This window comes from Aedes aegypti, chromosome 2, assembly GCF_002204515.2.
Source record: "Aedes aegypti strain LVP_AGWG chromosome 2, AaegL5.0 Primary Assembly, whole genome shotgun sequence".
Lineage (NCBI taxonomy): Eukaryota > Metazoa > Arthropoda > Insecta > Diptera > Culicidae > Aedes > Aedes aegypti.
Window position 1 is genome coordinate 467,921,267 of NC_035108.1, and position 16,442 is coordinate 467,937,708.

At 36.7% G+C, this 16,442-nt stretch overlaps 1 protein-coding gene across 10 annotated transcripts in view; it reads right to left on the minus strand.

Moving 5' to 3' along the window:
• The window catches only part of LOC5568091 (protein turtle), a 155,292-nt gene that overhangs the window by 126,027 nt on the left and 12,823 nt on the right, over positions 1-16,442 (minus strand). For 5 of the 10 annotated variants that reach the window (XM_021848283.1, XM_021848276.1, XM_021848284.1 and 2 more), the window contains exons 1-2: positions 12,709-12,806; positions 11,687-12,420 (exon numbers count right to left, since the gene is read on the minus strand). The gene's annotated coding sequence lies outside the window, so the exon portion shown is untranslated. The other 5 variants (XM_021848279.1, XM_021848278.1, XM_021848280.1 and 2 more) reach the window with 4 other exon arrangements.

Consider the following 16,442-nt stretch of genomic DNA (forward strand, 5'->3'; position numbering starts at 1 on the left):
ATTCGGACTTGGCAGCTGACTTTTTGTTTTACTCTTTTTTTTTCGGAATGGCCCGTTGTTGAAGGCCACAGCCTGCACCACCATCAGCACCTCGAGGGGACGTGAGAATCGAATAAATTATCTAATTATTGTGGTTTCGCTTACAAGATGGATGTGGCGTGTCGAATAAATTGAATTGCAACGTTTGACCTAGTAGTGCATGCATAAAAATTCACGAAAAATTCAGAAGTTCAACCATCGTCTTATCATGAATGAAAAACAACTTTCCATGATTGACCACCGTAATTTGCATCAATCTTTTTGATCGTCGACATCCGATCGGAAATTAAAAACCGGTTCCGAACAAATGGCTGCCCTTTAATAGCCGAACTCTGCACATGAAAATTTGTCGCAGTATCATTTCAGTAGACCAGACTCCGGTAACTGATGGGACACGCAAACTGCAGAAAGGACGTGAAAAGCTGAAGATTGGAGTAGAGGCTGCTCACACGTCACCGTAGAGCTTGCAGATCGAGGGCATGGAAAGGCTCATAATTGACCCCCCTCGTGGTGTTTTTTTTGCTTTTTTTTTTGGCAGCGAAACGACGGAAAAGATACGCCAAAAAGACGTTAAGAATTGGGGAAAATGGTACAAGGTGCACCCGTGTGGGGTTCAGAGGCCCAAAAGCAGTACAATTCAGTCCCCATATTGTGAAGTCGCTTGAGTGCTATTTGCAAATCAAATTAACTTAAAAATCTGAAAAATGCATTTTGTACCACTGTCCCCAACAATAACCAAAGGAACAACGAACGACCGGACAAGTTTGCATTATCTAGTGCAGGGAGCATCGAGATACATGCAAAAATTATGCAACATTGAAACGCCACTGTCGGTTGGTGGCACGGTGGGAAAAAAGTGTTGAAAACAAGGCAATTGACCTTTGAACCACCGAAATTTATGGGTGTTGACCGTAAATTTAGTTACCGTCTTTACATTTCCATCTACTCATACAAACTAGGTGAATGCGATGTAGAAACCTACCCAAAAATTTCCACAGTGCAGTGTGATGATCGGTCAACGGGAACGAAAACAGCAACGGTTTTTTACGCGAATGCAGTGGAATGGCTCTCCGTCAAGGGTCAAGCCGGTTAGCATGCGGAATAATCAGTCAATGGTTAACGCTTTTTGGAACCGCTTCCGAAATAATAAGAAGACGAAGCATAATTCATTGTCCAGGTGCTATGTATACACGTGTAAGCCGGCTGTTTGAGTGTTTTATTTTTAAAAATATTTCTCAAAAATTCTCTTTATCTTTTAAATAACAGTACAAAATTAGTCATAACTCAAATAAAAGGCTAAATTGAAAAGATTCCATTCAGAACATCGGTTTTGAATTGTGTTAAAAATCTCAAAAAGAAACTTTTGGATCACTTCATATTACGTAGTTTGTTACGTGTTTCATCTAAAATTTTTCAATTATCATATTTTTGATAAAAATTTAAATCACCGAAGCCGCCATAAAATGAAAGCAGCGTTCCTTAAATATTTTAAACGTGTTAATATGATTTACAACGACCGTTTTCAATAACAGATGAAGTAAATTACCGACTCTTATTGATGCTTTGAACATCATCAAAAACGACTTCAACAAACCCAACCGCTCGCTATTACCGTCATATCAACATCAATGCATTTGAATTGCATTCTTTCGTCTCACATCGTTCGTCTTTTTGGTCGCCTCTCCGCATCAAGAGCGGTTCTCTGTACTAGCCTCGATCCCACCAAGCAGCGCAGCGCATTAAAATCGTTTGTCCGTTTATTTATTTTCTTCTACCTTGCTTATGCTGCTGGCGCATAAACCTAAACCTAAGGGAAAGCCAAAAGGGCGGACCCGATTACTTCTTCTGTAGAGCCAAGTGCTTTTTCACCTTGTTTTCGTCGCCAGCTTTTTGCATTCTGTTTCCTCCTCTGACGCACTCTGGTTCGGCTCATTTTTCGTTCCGGGCCTCAGGGGGAAGACATTCGAGCAGTTTTCGTTGGCTCTGGATGGACTTCACCTACTTCAGTGCTCAGTGTCGTCATCGGGATTCAGTTTACTTTATAATGGGACGGGTGTTGAGGCTGTTTTTTTTCTGTTGTGTTGCAGCAAAGCAGGTCGAAGCACAAAGAGAGGAAGTGAACCCAACGGAAAAAAAGGCTTTTGATCGGAGGAAGTTCAATCAGTTTGATGCTCTCTTGTAATGAGGCGATAGCGTTACTTTGCCTGTGGTGACATAGTTAACTTAAACGCCAATATGGCAAAAATTGACTGTTTTCGCAGTAATTCGCTTCTTCTCAATGTATTTCTCAATCATGGCGAAAACATTTCTTTGCAAACGAAACCTGATATGGCAATATTTTTGAAACTTTATCAAATTCCATTGTTGAAGCAAGAAAAATTCCAACATCAAAAAGTGCAGAGAAATTCGATGCCGCTCTCAAAATTTGTATTTAAAACGCGAGCAAAACGCACTTTCAACGAACTTGCGATACTTGAAAAGTATATGACATGATCTGCAAAAGTAATTGAAAGAACGACTTCTAAATTGTGAAAAAAAAACATTTTTCTCAACATCCTCCTGGGTTTCAAAAAAAGAAGGGACTTCTTCAAGAATTCCATCTGTAATTCCGCCAGGAATTCCTACAAAAATTTTTATAGGATTTTCTTTAAGGATTCCAACTAAAAATCCCCTACATAAATCCTCTAGGGATTTCTCTAAGGATTCCAGGATCCCATCAGAAGTTCTTCCATGGATTTTTTCTTGAATTCGCCCAAATAATTATCCAGGATTTTCATTAGCAAAAACTTCAAGGAGTTCAGCTTAAATTCTCATAGGGATTCCGATTCCACTATGAGTTCTTTTAGAAACTCCACCAATGTTTCACCGATGATTTTACAGGGTATTCAAAAAATGCCCTAGAGGTTCTTACAAGCATTCTAGACAAATTCTCTATGAATTCCGCCAAGATGTTCTCCAAGGTTCCCATAACAAATTTTTCTAGGGAGTCGATCACAATTTCCTTCAAAAATTCCAGTAATTCTTTCAGAGACTGCACCAGTTTCTCTAATTATTCCACCGGTAGTTTTTCGAAAAAGAAGTTTTTTAAGGAATTTTCCCAGGAGTTCTTCCACGGTTAACACCTGGAATATCACCAGAGTTTCGCCAGAATTTCCAAAAGAAAAATCTACCAAAGTTTCGTCAGGTTCTACCAGAAAATACTACAAGGATTTCTCTTCTTAGAAGTTATTCAGGATTATCAGAAATTCCTCCAGGGAATTAATTAAAATAAGTTCCAAAGATTCCACAAGATTTTTTTTTTTCTTAATAACCATCAATATTTCCGCGAGGGAATCTAATGGGAATTCCGCTAAAGATTGGAGTAGAAATTCTTCCTTTCCCTACTCTAGATATTCTATCAGTAAGCTTCTAAAAAAATCCAAAAGATTATTCATTATGACACAAAGCATTTCTCTGGATGCCTCCAGGTTACTTCTGAATCCCTGAAGTAACCTGGAAAATTTTTTGGGACATTTCTGGAAAAATCCATGGAGCAATTTCTTGAGAAATCCTTGAAGGAATCACCAAAGAAATCAATTAGGGAATTCCCAGAGAATTCCCAGTGCCAGTGCAGTGCTTGGAAAGAGCCCATCATACGAGTCGGTTTTGTGCTTCGCTTTTTTTTCTCTCTTGATTTGCGCGCTATTTGCAGGGCAGTGCGTCAAAAGGGCCCGAGCAAACGAGTCGGTTTTTTGCTTCGTTTTTTTTTTCTCTCGATTTACGCGCGATTTGCAGGGCAGGGCGTCGAAAGGGCCCGAGCAAACAAGTCAGTTTTGTGCTCCGTTCTTGTTTTTATTTTCACGCGATTTGTAGGGCGGTGCATCAAAAGGACCCGAGCGAACAAGTCGGTTTTGTGCTTCGTTTTTTTTTTCTCTCGATTTACGCGCGATTTGCAGGGAAGTGCATCAAAAGTGCCCGAGCAAACGAGTCGGTTGAGTGTTTTCCCCTCATTTTGCGCGCGATTCGGGAGTGCGGTACGAAGGACCAAGCGCTCGAGTTCGCTTTCAAATGTCCGATGTGTTTTTGACCTTTTTTTTTGCTTTGCGCTTTGATTGTTTCCGAGCGATGTTGTAAGTGAAGCTGGTAGTGGATTGTGGCTGCTCAGTCAAGGATGAAGGATTAATTGGAGAGCTCGTTTCATGCTTTTATTTACAATCTGTAAATATGTATGTCTGTACTTTTAATCCTTACAACGGTGGGACTAAAATATGTCGGCATACTCTTATTCATAAATTATTTATGTTTCACAAATATTCTTTTTCTAAAACACCCCTTTCTTTTTACTTTTATTTTTATAATTCAAAAAAACTTTGAATGGTTCGACACTATAAGTGTAGACTTGCATAAGGTTCGCTTTAAATGGTTCGGCAGTGTCAGCTCGACAGTGTGTTATGTGATGGTCCAGCCAATCGAGTTTATTTTTCGTTTCATATGAGTAAAACATTCTTTTGTTCTGACAATTGTTTGAATGTTGCGTTCAGCTATTTGTTCAACAAACTTTAAATAGTTCGTCACTCTTGTAGTCGACATTATTTTCTTCTGCTTGGAAATTTTTCATATCAATTGAAAATATTATATTTACAAACATGTTTATATCTCACAAATAATTGTTTATCATGGTCTCATCACTTACCAAAGTGAATCCTGTGACCCAACGATCCTCCCCATTAACAAACATCGCTCCCAGTAACTTTTGTGGATATGCAGAGGCAAACACGGTCTCCAATTAGCAAAGGTTACACACTAACATCCCTTCCCTTATTCCCACCTGACTGCAAGGACGTGGCCGGCGCCGTTAATGACCCTGTATAAATAGAGGCACTGAATTATGCACACTGAAGAAGATTATGGCCAATCCCATCCAAACTTCTAGTTGATTCTTTGCTCATCTTCACTAACCTAAGCTAATATATCTCTGGAAAAACTTTTAAAGCAATACCTGAAGAAGTTTCTAAAGGATTCTCTTAGTTAATGCTTGATGGATTATTTGGTGAAAAATCTCGTAAAAGTAATTGGTGGGTTAATTCCTTTGGAAATCCTCGGAGGAATTTCTGGTAGATTCTTTTAGTAATTCCTGAAGAAATCAATGTCTCGTAGGTTCCCTTCAGGGATAGAAGGAAGAATGTTTGAAGGAAACACTGAAGGAATTTATAAAAAAATATTGAAGATTCTCTAGAAGATTCCTTGGAGGATAACCTAGGGGAACCTTTCATTTCAAAAAATTACAAACGGAATCTCCAAGGAAATAGCTGAAGGAAATCCTGAAGACTTCCTGATGCAAACGTTAGAATTATTCTTGAGTATGACATCCTGGAGTAAATCTCTGCATGTATATCTGTAGAAATTTTTGAAAGATTTTTTAGAGAGAACCGTGTAGGAATTCCTGAAGCAATTCTTCGAAGAATGTTTAGATTAACCACTGAAGAAGTTTCAGGAGGAATTCCTTAGGAAATTCAGGTAGATTTTTTATGGAATTACTGTAGTAACTTCTTGGGAGGGATTCCTTGAGCAATATCTGGTGGAATCGCAGGAAAATGATCCTGAAAGATTTTGTTCAGGATTTCCCAATGTTTCACTGGAGGTATTCTTAAACAAAATAGGACTCTGTAGAAAAATTACTAAAAAAATTACTGCAGTGGTGGAATTTAGGGAGGAAAACTCAACCTGACAAAAGTCCTGGGGGAATTTTTGGTGATGAATATCTGAGGAATCCAAAATTCGTGTTGTGATTTCTTGGTAATGCGTGATGTAACAAACTTCTAGGGGAATTCCTGAAGGAATCTTTGAATGAATTGTTATACAGTCGCCTCTCCACATCTCGATATCGAAGGGACCATCGAGATAGGGAGAGATCGAGACAAAGAACATTAATTTAATGAACACTAGATTGAAATAACTCCGTTACTAGGAAAATAATAAACAAACAAACTTCATTTCGAGATTCCAAGTAATTCTGAATCGCTTAAATCTGGTCTAGTAACCTTTGATAATATTCATATCGACATATAGAGAGAAAATTGGGAACATAAAATCAACAGGAACACATCGACATATGGAGATATCGAGATAAGGAGGATATCGAGATATGGAGAGAGAAATCGTATGCAGAATGAAGGGACCGAAGCAATCATCGACATAGGGAGAGATATCGAGATGTAGAACATCGAGATGTGGAGAGTCGACTGTAGTAATCTCTACATTATTAATAATAATGAAGATTACACGTCATTTAAACTTCATTTATTCATAAAGACATGTAAATTTAAATCATGTAAAAATTTATTATATGTCACGTAATCTCACAGAATTCTGATTCCTCAATCATGTAAATATCAACAGGGCGTCTACTACCTGGAAAAACCTGGAACACCTGGAATTATCAGGGAATTTCATTCAACCTGGAAATATGCTGGAATTCTCAGGGAATTTTGATCAAAATCAGTAAAATTATTTTGAGACAGTAATTCATGATCAGAGGACTTTGCGTCAAAACCCAGAGCTACCATTATTTGGTTAAAAAAAAAACTTACCGCTATTTCAGCTGTTTAGTGAGGACCCTTTCGAGTATGAAATTTTATCGACTTTCTAAAACATGTTTTATGTTTTTAATATATATGTTTTTAATATATAACTAGTACACGATAAGACTTCAATGTCAAATATCTCAGAATAAAGTTTTTGGCACTTGGTGTGGTTTAGCAGAACCTTGACCATTTAATCAGTAAAGGATTAACATATATAGAGCTGTAGCAGGTTTCGTATACAATACAAGGTATTCTCCAGAAATTCTTCAAGAAATTCATCTACCAATTCTTTTAGCAATTTTTCAAAGGATACTTACAGGAATTTCTCTAGAATTTGCTTCAGGAAATCCTTGAGCACTTCTACGTAACTACCACCAGTAATTTTCTCAGAGATTACTTTGAACAATTTTCCAAAGAGTTCCTTGGACTACTGCAGATATTTTTTTTTCACTTTTCAATCGAATTTTCCGGTTGTGATTCTAAGAGATCTTCCAAAGATTACCACAGAATTTCTTTCAAGAAAACCCGCGAAGGTTAATTCAAGAGTTTATTTTCCAAGAAAATCGACAAAAATTTCTACTATATTTCATCTACGATTATTCCAAAGAATTTTACCAAAATAGGAAATTATTCGAGTAAATCTATTGAGAAAATTTCAAATAATTCCTTAAATTTGACCTGTGTTCCATTATTAAGTTTCTCTAGAATTTTCTCCAGCATTTCATCCATTCATTTTCTCAAAATATCCTCATCGAATATTGAAAAATTCATTTAAGGTTATTTTATATTTTTTTTTATAAATCATCCGATCATTCCTACACTATTTTTAAGGATTTCGTCCAGGAGATCCTCCACAAAATCCTGCGAGATATAATCTAGAGATTCAATTGATTTTTCAGTTATCTTAGCAATAGTCTTGAAAATTTTCTAAAAGTTCTTCAAGAGTGAGTCCTTCTACAAATCCTTATTCATCAAGGGTGTTTTAAGATCATACACCAGTTTTAAAAGAAGTTAGCCTAAGATTTGCTTAGGAATATTGTAGGAATACGTCACAAATTTATTTTTTTCAACAATTTCTTAGTTTTCTGGAAATTCATATTTACATCTCCTTGTAGAAATGCATGGAACACTCCAGGAAGAATGCTTGAAAAAAATTGTGAAAACTTCCTTGGGACATCTCTAAGGATTATTGTAAGGATTCCCAAAGAAATCTTAGGAGCAACCTCTGGAGTAATTCCTGAAGGTATTCTCAGATAAATTTCTAGTTAAAATCTTGAAGAAATTCTGAAGGACAATCTTGTAAAAAATTCTGGGACAAATCCTTGGAGACATCTGGAGAAGTTTCTGGATGAACATTCCAACATGTACTGAACAGGAGTTTTGGAGGATGTCCTAGAAAAACCGATAGCAGGATCGCTGAATGAAATCCTGAAGGAGTTAGGGATTTCTTGAAAAATATTTAAAATAATATATGAAGGAATTCCTGATGAAAGCCCTGAGGTATTTTTGTGGCATTTATTGGACAAATCCAGATTTCATTTTGAAATATCCATAACAGCATTTTTGGGGGAATTCCTTATCTTGGAGAGTTTTCTTCGGAAATAATCACAAAATGAACACCTGAAGAAAAATGAAAATCTCTCAAATAAAAATATCAATCCATCCAACATGAAGAAATTATTTGGCGTAATGTCACGAGAAATTTAAAAAAAAGTCCTTTTTCTGGTTCCTGTTAGGTTTCGTTTTGGGTTTTGATTACAGTTTGACCTCTTTTTGGTTCATACTTAGTATCTTGTATTGTTAAATGTTAGCACCTTCATATTGGAATGTAGGATATTGGAATAGATTCAACATGCTTTTAAAAATGCCTTGAAGTACATAAATGGCTAATAAATCAGAAACAATTTCAAATTTGTTTTAGTCATATAAAATTAATTTCTTGAACCTGGAACTATTATGTAAAACTTTTAAAGCTTGAAAATACCAGGGAATTTCATTTCAGTAAACGAGTAGACACCCTCATCAATGATATGTTACGCTCCAATTTTGTGCATTATACATCATAGAAATCTACACGTTTCGTCCAAACCGTGTAGAGGAATTCTGGGAGGCAACCTTAGAATAAGCTCTAAACAATTACTTAAGAACTCTTTTGATGATTTTTTTTAATTGATCGTTGAATAAAACAGTGTAGGTAATCCTGAATAATTTGTAGAGGATCATTGAAGGAATCTCTTGAAGAATACCAGGATGAATTCCTGAAGCTATGCCTGAAATATTTTCCCCAGGAGAACTTCTGGGTCAATCTATGTATAAACTTGTAGAGGAGTTATTGATAAAATTCCTGGGTACCGCCGTGCGGGGTGACATTGGGCCTAGGGGGTGACTTTGACCGCCTCTTTCGATGCATCTCATGGCTAGTAGAAACGTCAAAAACAAATCTATGACCATTTATTGGCTTTTTATAACGTATTCTTGAAGCTTGACACATTGTTTTCATTATTCTGGCATTAGCTTGCTGTAAAAACCTTGGCCCAAAGTCACCCTTATGGCCCAATGTCACCCCACCTTACGGTATTTGATTAAATTCCCATAGCCATTCCCATATCGATGACTGTTCAGAACAATCCCCAACAGAGGCCCCTCATCAATATCGACATCTTAATTTAACATTTGAAATTTCTGTCCTTCCTTATCACATATATCCACTATACTTTCCGAGATCATTCAAAACATGCGAAGAAGTATAGTGTTGCTGCAACAAACTTTGACAGTTCGACAAATGGTTGCACCAACTTGGGGCGGAGGCAAAGTTGGTTAAACCATCTGAGCGTCTGTGGGCTGCATAAGTCACTTTGTCTCTCCATATAATAGAGCGGTGTAAGTTCTGGTTAGATTTCGAAAGTTGAAAATCTGACTAAAATCTTAAGATGATAATTAATCTTTGAGCAATTTAGTGAAATACCTATGAATAAAAAACGAATTTAGTACTATACCATTAAATTCTAAAGCTGTCTTCAGCGTCGTGTACTAGATGACACTGAAAACGGCCCGTATACAGTTCGATATACGCGTATCTGTGAAAAGATCCAAACTCTAATGGAATATCTAGGTATGAGAAAATGAAAAACAGAATAGAACTAAATTCGGTTTTCATTTACTCACAGATACTCCACTAAACAGCTCGAAGTTTTAGTATGGTCAGATGGAGTTATACATCTAAGACTCTATGCTAAAGAAAATGATCATTTCAAAAATCACATTGAGGGCATAACGCAAGTTTTTTATCATCAAACGATTATTCAAACTAGTCATGTTTTATGCTATAACAATATGGATTAACTAGCTAATATAAACCAGGAAGAAAGTTCTGCAGAGAATTCAAAATATGTCATGTAAAACATCGTAGAGATAGCTTTTTACAATTCAAATATATCACAGCGAGCGGTAATCGCAATAGTACCATTATTTGACCGCAAACTGCACTAGCGCGATAAGGAATGTTTTACAAAATCACACAACTTTTGATAAAAAAAACCTCTATTTTTTCATATTTTGTGTAAAACTAGCACAGCTTTCCAATGCAAAAACTTTTCAAATCGGTGGTTGCGAACACCATGAAAATTCAGTTTTTCCGATAAAATCCAATATGGCCGCCAAATATTTTTATTTTTCAAATCAAGCTCCTATGTTTTCTCTTTGCAAAACCATGTTATAGTGAAGAGGTAGTAGAAGCAATTTCTAAGCTATGGCAGTTTGAGTGAGCTAAGAATTGTCAAAAATCGAGGAATCCTCAAAAACTGTTTCAATTATAACTACCGATGGATCCATCAATTTGACCAACCGAATACAGTTGCTTTACTTACTCGACAGGAGCTTTCGAATAATTATAAATTTGAACATTTTGAAAGACCAAGTGTAATAGTGGGGCCGGCCCCAGCGAGAATTACTCAATATTGAAACATATCATAAAATACAGTTTTCAACCAATTGCCATAAACTTTAAACAAAATTTTCCTAATTTCCTCATTGTTGAAAATAGTGCTGATCGATTTTCAAGTTTCTTGTTACCAGGAGTTGCCGGGTTAAGAGAAAGACTGATTCAACGATGTTGGTTCAGTTGTAATGATTGATGAGGATATCTTTGAAAAGTTTTGAAAAACACGTAGAACATACAAGGTAATTGTGTTTCGCATGAAATGAAAGGACATAATATGGCGGCGAATCCTAGAATTATTCGTAACATCAGGGTTTTGCTTTATAGCCGCGAACGATACCAATAAATATCCATTCATCGACATTTATAACTCTTAACGTGGTCCAGACCTCAGGTTTTCATCGGAAGAATTATTTGTAATTTTGGTGCATGAACAAATTATGTCACGCTCCAAGGCGTTAATACAGCTGTAACGCAAACATTTTGCAGATCCTTTTATCGTTTTTGCTGCTTTTACAAAGCTGTAACTCAACACCGTAAACAGCAACTACCTAATGTGGAATAAAAGTCCCCATAATTCATCTGGTTGCTTCTATACAATATGTTTTGTTATGCTGTATGCCAAATTTCAAAACTAAGTAGCGAAATGTTATCCATAAATTTTAAAAATTCCAAGAAAAATAAAAAATAAAAATATTGAACTAAACGCCGTAATTAGTTGGGTCCACGAAAAACAAGATTACTCTGAATTGCACCTAAAGAGCTTATGTCCAAAAACTTATAAAAATATTAAGTTCTATCAACATAAGTCACGAACCTTATCTCTTGTTCCAACCATATGCTACAACCAACGTCAGAAAATGCTGCTCAACCCATTTTACTTATATCCAGAGCATGTGGCATCGAAATCCGATATCAATTACATCTTTACGTAATAATCAATACGGAATAAACGAATCGAATTCGATAAAGAAAAATCGTCTCGCCCCAAATGGACCCACCCCCTAATGGCACAAAAACAGCCTCCACTAGCCTCAAATAACTTCAAAACGAATCGGGTTCCAGCCTCCGTCAGCACACTGGACGGAAATATAAGTCGATTGAGCCCCACCGGATAAGGCAGGCTAGGTCGTGTGTATGTACTCACCTTTGCAGTAGTAACGCCCGAACGGAGTTATTTTCCTAGTTCTTCATCAAAAGCCTTCGCGACCACACCGCTCTGCTGAATCGTGTGAAATTTAAATCCTTTTTATCCTGCGAGCATGCGAACCGAGCACAAACACAAGGACGGGTGAGAACACGAGAGAACACCGAGTACTTGACTATCGCAACATATAAACTGTGGGTATGTAACTCTAGTACACTGATGATGATGATGATGGTGTTTTGACTCGAATTCTTCACAACCAGCAGCACTTTGGGATCGCCTGCTCAATCTTCTGTGTTCTCGCACAACTCGGCAAACAGGAACAACAACAGGACGAACGCATGAGAGAACTCGAGAGCCTGTGTCGTGTAATCCTTTTGCACTCCCCGATTGCGTCTTTCGATGTATTCGAGGGGGTTTGCTCTTCTAGCTGATACTGGGACTTCTTCGTTCGCAATTGTATGGGTGTATTTTCACTGTGAATTTTTCCACCTCAACAATGTTCTTTTTTTTTCATACACTTGATTTTCGATTTTTCACATTCGATTCCTCGCTTTTGCCTTTCAGCTATTTTTCACTATTCACCTGTGATCAGCACTTTTTTCACCCAGCTAAGCTCGTTAGGCGACTGCAGAGAACACGCAATTGTGGCACAAAAAGAACACCTTTTTTCTCTTTTCCGTTCCTTCTAGCAGTGAAAAACGCACTCTTCCTGCTTACATTGGATACAACATCTGCAAAAAGGTACCAATATCGTTTGATCTTACACAATCGTCAGCAAAGTAGGCTGGGAATAGGCACATCCCAATTTGCTAGATACTGGCTGCTCAAATCGCTAGCCTAGCAAAAAGGGGCCCTCCTATTCCTGATGTTCCAGATTTTGCTCCGGAGACCACCACTGGCTGCCTTGTCTCAAATCAATCGTATATGCTGCCAATTCTATGGTTCTTCTGCAGTTTGAAACTGATAAAACCAAAAAAAAAACCGTCGATGGGCAGATGAAAATGAAAATTTTAACACACCCGTTTTGTGTTAGCCACAGTGAACCACACGGAGCAGAACCGAGAAACCGAGAATCCAGTGGAAAAGTAGGCGAGCGACTGTTACGAGAGAATCTCGGGAAGGCTTCTCGAGCTCGAATCCGATCCGATGCGATGCTATGCGATGTTCTTTCGCTTTCAGTGTGTTGGTGGCCCGCTGTTTGGCTCCTATGATGATGTTGGGCGCTTCTCAGGAGCAAACGAGGGCAGCAGCAGCAGCATAGAGCATATCATAAGCATAGCAAACGCAATGTTGCTCGAGCTTCAGTGGGCGCTGCTGCTTCATGGAGCCATGTGTGAGTGGATAGGCCAGTTAGTCAGTACTTAGATGCCACCTTGTTTGAGAGCGGCTGTTACATTGCGTGAGAGAGGATGCGATTGTGAGGATGAGTGTTGGTGGTTGTGGGGTGTTTGCATACTTTACTGTACTTTTAGCAGAGCACTATCAGGGTGGATGTTGACATGTTGAGAAAATTGCTATGCTTCAGATGCGCGTAGCTGTATGGTTGGTTACACTGGTGGGCGAAAGAATTGCGATAGGCGAGCGCAATAACGTCTGTATAGAAGTAACAGAATATGATGATTTTTATGACATTATATCCACAAAAGATAACTTCACGAAATCATAGTTTGTGTAGAGCTCATAAATTGCGTAAGTGACTTTTAACTAAAAGCTTATAATGGAATTATGATCTCTGAAAAAAGATCTCAATACTGAACCATAGCAATAAAAAACAAACTTACACTGTACAGTGGTCCAGAAAGCATTAAAGGAAAACGATCTTTTACAAAGTTGTTCGTATTAGGTAGGCCCTTTTTTGGTAGATGAAAAAACCGAATTTAGTACTATACCATTTAATTCCACTAGAGTTTGTATCCTTTGACAGATACGCGTATTTCGACCTCAACTGTAATGCCGTCTTCAGTGTCGTGTACTAGAGTCGAGTCTAGTACACGACACTGAAGACGGCCTTACAGTTGAGGTCGAAATACGCGTAGCTGTCAGAGGATACAAACTCTAGTGGAATTAAAAGGTATAGTACTAAATTCGGTTTTTTCATCTACTTATAGGTATTCTACTAAACAGCTCGAAGATTTATTACCTTTTTTTGGTGTTATTGAAAACTAGGATGGTCCACATTTTCATAAAAATTGGATAACTAGCTTTTTTATTTGTGGAATCCAAACAAAACAAGTTTTCTGGTTCCAGCGTTTCCAATTCTAATATCTCATCGAAGTAGTCTATGGAACACTTTTAGAGCTTTGAAAATGTGAAATTTGGTGAGTAAAGTAACTCACTATCTCCTTCCATTTGGGAGTTATTGTTGTTTTTCTTGCAAAAACACGTCTGCTTTGACTGAGAATATTTTTGATTGGGGCATATATAAAAATATATTTGACGACATTCAAAAGACAAAATGAAATTGTATATTTTATATAAAAATAGATACAGATGTGTTAATTTGTAACTCTTATAAAATGCTTTGAAAAACAATGGTTTTTTATCAGAAAAACTTAAACAACTTATGAACTAAAATAGATATCGCCAACCCTTTTGCAGAAAAATTTAGGTTTTTTCAAGTTCTAAATGTCATTCTTAGACTACTTCGACAAAATTTTTGCATGATACTGAGGGGTGAACCCAAACTTTTATACGATGACTTGAGTAGCTAGTTTGTTGATTTTGAACGTTTTCTTAGATTTTTTCACCAAAATCTTAAAATCTTGCACGTGCTTTTTGAAGATTATGAAATTACGCCTCTAATGCCGAGTAGTGTTTGATCCTTTGACCTCGGAGCGTGCTCATTATAAGATTACGGTTCTAATGCCGTGCTGATTTAAAATTTTGGCTAATGTTCAATATTTCAACTAAAAACATGAATTTTCAGTAAAAAAAAATGCTTGTTTTCACATCAGAATTATACTGCAAATCATGTAATATCCTCCGGAGATATAATATACCATTTGAACCTCTAAGTAATACCTTTCAGATCCTGCGTTTTACCCCTTTTTGAGATATTGACGTTTGAAAAACATGATTTTTTTGAATAAAAATGGTCATATCTCAAGAACGAATGAATAAAATCACTTAATTTTTTTATCAAAATGCGCGTTTCAACTAGTTATAAATCTTTGTAGAAGACGTAATTTTGATAGAATTTGAAATAAAAAAGTTATGGGCAAAATATCAATTTTTCATGGACCACCGTACTGTACATTATTGAAAACGTCATAGAAAGGGCTACAGTAGACTTACAAGGTTGGCGTCTTCGGCAAAGTTGTTCAAAGTTAAACAAAGAACAAATTCCTAGAGCACGTCAAAGCGCTAACATAAAAAGCATAAAAGTTGGCAAAAATATTTCCGTATTTTATTGGACCACCCTAATGTCACTAGATGTCAAAATGTAGTCCTCATCATATGTACCAATTTTACCGAAGGCACTTTTGTTCTAAAAAATCATCTTCACAGTTAAAATATTTTTTTCCTCTTAAGCTTGCGGTCTGGCTCAATGTGCACACCAAGATTTTTGCAGGAATGTCTCAAAGAACTTTAAAAAACTCTCTAAGAATTCCAGTTTTTTTTTTTTTTTGAAATCCTTCCTAATTCCTAATTCCTTTCCATTTTTTTTTTCGTGAATTACTATTGGAACACCTCTATAAGGTTCTTCATAATATCTTTCAAACATTTTTCAAATTTCTCCAAGAATCCCAATCCGAATATTTTTGAAAATTATAGCAAAGATTTATCTTAGAGTTCATCCTCAGTTTTCTTGATATTTATTCTGCACAATTTGACCCAAAAAATCTCCAGAGAAAATTGTTCATGAAGTTCTCTAGGGTCAGTGTTCCCTTAGTGGACAGTCCCCTATAGTCGCACTAGTAACTTTTCACGGCCGTTTTGCTATAAATCTTTTCAAAACATTTTTTGACATGAAGGGCAGGACCTATTTATCTAAGTACAATTGATTTACATCTTGATTTTGCTCAAAAAATGATCGAAAAAAATATTTTTGCTTAAAATTTGAGCTCCCCTGCGCCTGTAGTACACCTATTGTTCCTATAGTAGCACTACTGAGAGAAACTATTTTTTATCATACGAAATAATTGATGAATTAATATTTTTTTTACATCAAACGAAAGCTTAAGATCCACACTTTGTAGGAAAAATATAAAAGTTTTGTAAAAATACGGTTTTGATAAGTATTTTGCCGACGTCGTGATGCTAGTGCTACTATAGGAACAGAAATTAGAAATAGTGCTACTATAGGCACATGTATTCCTATAGTGGCACACGCGATAATAAATACAAACATTTGAGTTTTCGTAGGTTTTATATTTTTCCCAAAAACCCAGATAAAAAGCTAACAGATGATGTAAAAATAATGACGCTAGCATTATTTTTCGATTTTATACGAATTTTTGTTCTTAGCTATGCGACTATTGGTACATCGACCCTAGGAACTAGCTTCTAGAAATTTTACAAGGAAATAAATATTATTTTTTGAATTTATATACAGTGAAACCTCCATGAGTCGATATTGAAGGGACCATCGACTCATGGAAACATCGAGTCATGGAACAGCAATCCTTTGGAAAGCTGATTCTAGGGACTATCATAGTAACCATGAAATTTTGTTTTTAGTATGGTTCCATGAGTCGATATCGAGTCATGGAACATCGACTCATGGAGGTATCACTGTAAGTTTTTTTTATTT